At 34.5% G+C, this 7,697-nt stretch overlaps 1 pseudogene; it reads left to right on the plus strand.

Annotated features, from left to right (window-relative positions):
• The first annotated feature begins 2,656 nt into the window (after nucleotides 1–2,656).
• On the plus strand, nucleotides 2,657–3,590 carry LOC110258267 (annotated as a pseudogene).
• The last annotated feature ends 4,107 nt before the right edge of the window (nucleotides 3,591–7,697 follow it).

Here is a 7,697-nt window from a genome sequence, read left to right on the forward strand (position 1 = left end):
AAGGAAATAATATCTGTTTAGGAGTTTCAGCATATGCTCCACAGACATGATGACTTGATGATGGATATAGCAGAATGCAGGCTTCCCTTTGCCTCAGTGCCATCTGAGCATAGTATAGTGAAAAATAGTACTAGATTATATCTACAGGATATTTTCTTAATTCTTTCATTCCTTCAACAAAAATTTGTTAAATACATTCTACTGTCTAGATGCTCAAGTTCAATAATTTATTTCAATATACATCACTTTATAGATGAAATTTGTAAAATGTATATATCTACATATCTAAAGGTATGTAGATATAAGAATGTTATGTGAATTATATATATGTGCCTGTCTATTTATATATTTGTATAAATATACATATATGGGTAAGGAGAGATATTTATACAATATTCTTAATTAAAATATACAGCAAATAATTTTTCATTTGTTTATTGAATAATATTGATCATGGTATTCTCAGAAAGCATCTAAGAAAACCACTGAAAATTTTGTTAAAGATAGTATACTGGTGTATGAGCTATTAAAAAGCATGGAGTTCCATAACTACCTCTTTAGTGGACACAGATCTAACTCATGCAGTTGAGTATTTCTAGTCACAAAAAATATCATAGTCCTTCCTGCCTATATCACAAGACAGTTGCCATGGTTCAGGGTTATTTCAGTGTGAATAACAGATCATGCCCTAAGCTGGAGTTGCAAAAGGCTTTATTTTTTTAATACAATACAAGATAGTGATGTATTTCGAGCTTGAACAAAAACTGCATCTTAAAAATTAGGTATGGCTCATGGCTCTGATACCAAGAAGGTAGTTTTTTCTTTTTCTTTTTTTTTTTTTCACACAGAGACTCCAGTACATAATTTTGCTTCCATTCATCTAAATATAATTTGCTTATACATGGGTATACATGTGTATAATATGTACTATCCTGCTTTTAATTAATACTGATCATCCTAATACACAAAGCTGTCCTCCTATTTTTAACTTTCAGATGTACTTTACAGACCATGGCATATCTATATGTTTTGTTTTTATCAATGGCTTATGCAATAGCTGGTATCAAAGAACCATTCTGTATTTATTAAGCTCTCTTCACATGTAGTTTAAATCTGTTCTCAACTTTCTACTACAGAAAGTAGTGCAGTGATTGTCTTTGTCCTTGGAAATGAGAATATTTGTTGAAAATGGAATCACTAGACTCAAGTCTTCATGCAGTTGTAATACTGTAGATGCTGAAAATAACCCTTTAAGAGATTGTACCCATTTATCCTCCTACAAAAACAGGTGGGATTCACGAGTATCCACAACATGTCAGAACTCTGTATCAACAGACTTTGCATCATGAAAAATACTTTAATAGATGGCAGGTGAAAAAGTTATCAAAATGGAGACAGTGTAAATGTATTTAGATGTGAATGAAATTGAGCATTTTCCCATGTTTAATTCTTATTCGTAAAGAGTCTCTGTTAAAATTAATTGTTGCACCTCATTTAGTTTACAGTATTTTTCTAAGATTAATAAGTGAAATCCATTTATACTTGAAAATTATGCTTCTGCCTGGTATGAGTTGTAAATATAATATACCACTTTGGTAATTATAATTTGTCATGGATTATGTGACAATTTGTAGAATATAAGGGCACAAAAAATTTGTCCAATGTTTGGCATATATAGCTACATATGAATAAATTGTGTCTTCTTGCTTTTCCACCTCTCTTACTTGAAAAAAAGAGTACAAGTCATTAAGGATGCATATTACAAGAATTCTACTGAAGTTTCAGATATGAATTGGAACTTGTTCTCCGTCTATTTTCTTCCTTTAGTGAGCCCCTGTGTCATAAGAAAATATATTGAAAGACCAAAAAATAATGAAAAAGGGGATACATTTAACTTTGGACAACATAATATAATTTTAAATAGGGGCTCCTACTAATAACAGAAGCTGAACTTAAAATTGTAAACAATAAGAAAGTTTTGAGAAGTAAAGTAAAAACATAAGCTTAAAGTAATAGATTCAAATAAATTTCGTGATGGGCTGGAACACTGGCTTGGCATTCATTGATAAAAATTTATGTTTGTTTCTTTCTCTATACCCTACCTTCTATCCTGTGTGTGTGTGCATACTTATGTTTTATTATTACTGACACTCTGAAATATTTAGACAATTATTCCTCAATACAATATTTACTTGAAGAGTATTTTATCGCTGTGTGCTTTATTCAAGATGTGAAAACACATGGAGTAAGTTATGGAAAAATTTTCTCTACTGCTGCAACAGGAAGCCCTAATATTGCTATGTCCTTGATAAAAACTGAAAAGAAAACCTTCAGCTGGAAAAGTTATTCACGTATGCCAAATTAAAAAAAATAATATTCATTATCTAAAGAATCAGTGACTTTTTCATTGTTTTTCTATTTCTTATATCATTATTTACATATACAAGCTTGGAAAATGGTTGAATAAGTATTATGATTTCCATCTTGTTCGATAAAATTGGGACACAGTAGGAAATAAGTACCCATTAGAAAGTGGCATTTCCACATTCATGTGTATATATTTGGCCACCAACCATAGTATTCATATCATAATTTTTCTTTCCTTTCTCCTTTGTAGATTTGTCTAAACAGTTATTTCTCCTCATTTAGTGAAACAATGCAGCAAAACAAGAGTATGACTGAGTTCATCCTGTTAGGATTGACACAGGATCCTAAAAAGCAAAAAATGGTGTTTGTGATCGTCTTCATTTTCTATGTGGGAACTCTGGGGGGCAATTTGCTTATTATTGTGACCATCAAGTCTAGCCAAACACATGGGAGCCCCATGTACTTCTTCCTATTTTATTTGTCCTTGGTTGATGCCTGCTTTTCAACTTCCATAGCCCCTGGACTAATTGCAGATTCTCTGTCTAAAAAGAAAATCACATCTTACAATTGAGTGCCTTACTCAGGTCTTTGCACTGCATTTATTCAGATGCATGGAGATCTTTGTCCTCATCCTCAACGCCATGGATTGCTATGTGGCCATCTGCAAGCCCTTGAATTACCCAACTATCATGAGGCGCCAGGTCTGCATCATCCTGATTGTTGTTGCATGGATAGGGTCTTTTATATATTCTATGGCTCAGGTTATCCTGGCCTTGTGATTACCTTTCTGTGGATCCAATTTGATTGATCACTATTGCTGTGATATGCAGCCCTTGTTGAAACTTGCCTGCATGGATATTTATGTGATGAATCTCCTGGTGGCATTTAATAGTGGGGCCCTTTGTGCAAGCAGTTTTGTAGTACTGATGATCTCATACATTGTCATCGTGCATTCACTGAGAAACCACAGTGCAGAAGGGAGGAAAAAAGCTCCCTCCACTTGCACTTCCCATGTCATTATAGTTGGCTTATCTTTTGGTCCATGTATATTTATATACACACACCCCCCAACCACATTCCCCATTGACAAAATGGTGGAAATATTTTATACTATTGGAACACCCTTTCTCAATCCACTCATCTACACCCTGAGGAATGCAGAAGTGAAGAATGCTATGAGAAAGTTATGGCATGTCAGAATTTATTCAGAACGCAAAATATGAATTGTGGGCTTGGCCTGACTACTAACTGATTCATGGTTTGGCTGATTCTGTGCAGATATACAACGTAATGTCTGACTATTGCAGGAATAACATAAATCAAATTTAAGATTATGACAATATTTTTGAGTGCACAGGCAAGATAAATGCCAAGGTTTCTCATTCTTTAAGTAGAACAAATTTATTGATTCTAACCATGTTCTTTTGTGAAAGTTTATTTTGAAATAAATTTGGTAAAATAACATGACTTTTTTTCATTATTTTTACTTTCTGGGGCATGACAAAGTTCAGTGTACACTCGTACCTCAACATCATCATACCATGGATGAGAAAGGCCAAAGTGAGTGAAAATGTCTTTCCAATGTTCATTCATCTAATCCAAACCTCCCTAACACCAGCACCGTTATACACACAGATACAGACAAACACTGATCATAGTTATTTACATTCAGATGAAGAGATGAAGATAAAAGGAAGAAAATAAAAAGATAACATGTACATGAAAAAATAAATTCACAAGGGGACTCCCACAGGTCCCATCTTAACTCTTTTTTGTTCTTTCATCCAACTCAGTTACATGCTGATCTTTCTTGCAATTTTGGTTTTAAGAGATCTTCTGCCAGTGTTCAGTAGCTATTCTGTGAAAATTGTTCCTCATAAAGATGTATTTCTGATGTACCTGAGGGAGATAAGCTCCATGTTCTTCTACTCTACCATTTGCTTCCATTCCCAACTTGGTAGCATTCTTTTTTTTTTTCTTTTTTTTTTTTTTTTGTTTTGTTTTTTTGCTATTTCTTTGGGCTGCTCCTGCAGCATATGCAGTTCCCAGGCTAGTGGTCCAATCGAAGCTGTAGCCACCAGCCTATGCCAGAGCCACAGCAATGCAGGATCCGAGCTTTGTCTGCAACCTATACCACAGCTCATGGCAATGCTGGATCGTTAACCCACTGAGCAAGGGCAGGAACCAAACCCACAACCTCATGGTTCCTAGTCAGATTCGTTAACCACTGCGCCCCAATGGGAACTCTGCAACTTGGTAGCATTCTTAATCAAAGTAGAAATTTGTGAGCAGAAACCTCCATAGGAACAAAAATACAAACTGTAATTCATGAATTGCTGGAGGCTCAGCATAGACAACTGTGAGAGTTAAAACTCCTGGGAGACTTAGTCATAGGAAGGCACCCACAGTATTGTGGGATTTATCTCCAAAGATTAAGCATGTCTCCAGAGTACATATTACAGAAAAGTCCCCTTATGCTTTCAGCAGTAGAAGAGAGAAGGAACCACTTCTGTTTCTAGAAAAAGACAGCCCTCCAATATTGAATCAAAAGTAAGAGATCATTTGAACACCAATCACTAGATGTGAAAAAGAATTTGTGATTAAAAATAAGACAAACAAAGCAAAAACCTCACTGCAAACAGAAATCCAGAAATAGATGACTTCACAGAGGCCTTTTACCAAAAATACAAAGAACTTATAACAATCCTTCTCAAACTCTTCCTAAAGATTGAAGAGGAAGGAAAACTCCCAAAGACATTCTATGAAGCCACCATCACAAACACCAAAACTGGATGAAGGCAATGACAAAAGAAAAAAATACAGGCCAATATATCTGATGAATATAGATGCAGAAATTCCCAATAAATACTCGCAAACTGAATCTGACAACACATTAAAAAAATCATACACCACAATCAATTGCATTTACCCCAGGCTCACAAAGATTGTTAAAACATATGCAAATCAATCAATGTGATACATACACCATGTCAACAACAAAAACCACATGATCATCTCAATTGATGGAGAAAAGGCATTTGATAAAATTCAACATCTATTCACAATTAAAACTCTAACCAAAGTGGGTATAGAATGAACATTTCTCAACATAATAAAATATATTTGGGAGTTCCCATCATGGTGCAGCGGAAATGAATCTGACTAGGAACTATGAGGTTGTGGGTTTGATTCCTGGCCTTTCTCAGTGGGTTAAGGATCTAGCATTGCCATAAGCTGTGGTGTAGGTCACAGATGCAGCTCAGATCTGGCATTTCTGTGGCTGTGGTGTAGGCCAGCAGCTGTAGCTCTGATTTGACCCCTAGCCTGGGAACCTCCATATGCCGTGGGTGTGGCCCTAAAAAGACCAAAGGAAAAAAGAAATTTTTTACAAACCCACAGTGAACAAAATACTCAGTGGTGAAAATTGAAATCCTTCCTGCTAAAACCTGGACAAAGATGCACACTCTCATGTCTTCTATTCAACATAGCATTGGAAGGCCTCACCACAGCTATCAGAAAAGAAAAAAGAAAGAAAATTTATGCAAATTGAAAGAGGAGAGATAAAATTATCATTATCTGCACACGACATTTTATGATATATAGAAAACTCTAATGATTCCACACAAAAATTACTAGAACTGGTAAATTCAGCAAGTTAGCAGGATACAAGATTAACATCCAGAAATTGGCTGCATTTTTTTACGGCAATAATGAAATACCAGAAAAAGAAAGTTAAAAACAAACAAATAAATAAAACATTTCCTTGTAAAATCACATCAAAAAATAAAATACAAAGGGATAAACCTGTGCCCATGGAGGTGCAATCTTATATGCCTAGAAATACAAAACTTTGATAAAGGAAACTGAAGATGATTTAAAGAAATAGAAAAATATATGATGCTACTGGATTGGATGAATTAATACTGTTAAAATGCCAATAATATCCAAAGAAATGAACAGATTTAAGAGCATACCTCTCAAATTATCCATGATACTTTTTTCACAGAACTAAAAGATCTAAACAAAATTTATAAATTTTATACGGAACCATGAAAGACCCAGAATTGTCAAAGCAATCCTGAGGAAAAGCAACAAAGCTGGAGGTGTAACCCTCCAAAACTTCATGCCATACTACAAAGCTACAGTTATCAAAGCAGTGCAGTATTGGAACAAAAGCAGATATGTGGACCAATGAAACAGAATAGAGAGCCCAGAAATAAACCCATACCCCTATGATCAATTAATTTATGACAAAGCAGGCAAGATTATACAATGGCAAAAAGTCTCCCCAACAAGGGTTGCTGGGAAAACTGGACAACTCTAGGTAAAAGGATAAAATTAGATGAACATCAGATACAAAAATAAACACAAAATGGATTAAAGACCTAAGATACTTTAAAAGTCCTAGAAGAAAACATAGCCAGAACACTCTTTGGCATCAATTATGACAATACTTGTGATTTTTCTCCTAAATCAAATGAAATAAAAGCAAATCATAAACAAGATCTAATCAAATAGGGTCTAATCGAAGAAATATATACCAACATTACAGTGAGGTACCACTTTGCACAGGTCAGAATGGTCATCATTAAAAGTCTATAAATTACAAATTTTAGGGTGGGTGTGAAGAAAAAGCAACCCTCTTATACTGTTGGTGGGAACATTTTCCACCTTGGAAAAGAGCATGGAAATTCCTTGGAAAACTAAATAAAGTTGCCATGCTACAGCAATCACACTCCTTGGCATATATCCCAAGAAAAATACAATTCAAACAGATAAATACACACCCATCTTCATAAAGCACTATTCATAACAGCCAAGATATGGAAGCAAACTAAATGTCCTTGGACAGATGAATGGCGATAGAAGATGTAGTATATATGAGCAGTGGAATACTACTCAGCCATAAAAAGAATGTAATAATGCCTTTTGCAGCAATGTGGATGAACTGAGAGATTATCATACTAAATGAAGTAAATCAGGCATAAAAGGTCAAATTTCATATGGTATCAATTTTTTGTAGAATCCAAAAATTATACAAAGAGCTTATTTAAACAGCAGAAATGTACTCAAAGACACAGAAAACAAATGTATGTTATCTAAGAGGAAAGGGGTTGGAATAGGAAAAAATAGAGGAGTTTGGGATTGACATATACAAATTACTATTATAAAGACATAAGCAACAAAGTCCTACTGTATATCACAGGGAACTATATTCAATATCCTATAATAAACCATAATGAATAAAAAAACTCACAATAAAACTTATGGGAACAAGTGAGCCTATGTGATATGGAAGCATAACAGAATGTTAATAAATAGATCTAAAC

Source organism: Sus scrofa, unplaced genomic scaffold (assembly GCF_000003025.6).
Source record: "Sus scrofa isolate TJ Tabasco breed Duroc unplaced genomic scaffold, Sscrofa11.1 Contig1734, whole genome shotgun sequence".
NCBI lineage: Eukaryota > Metazoa > Chordata > Mammalia > Artiodactyla > Suidae > Sus > Sus scrofa.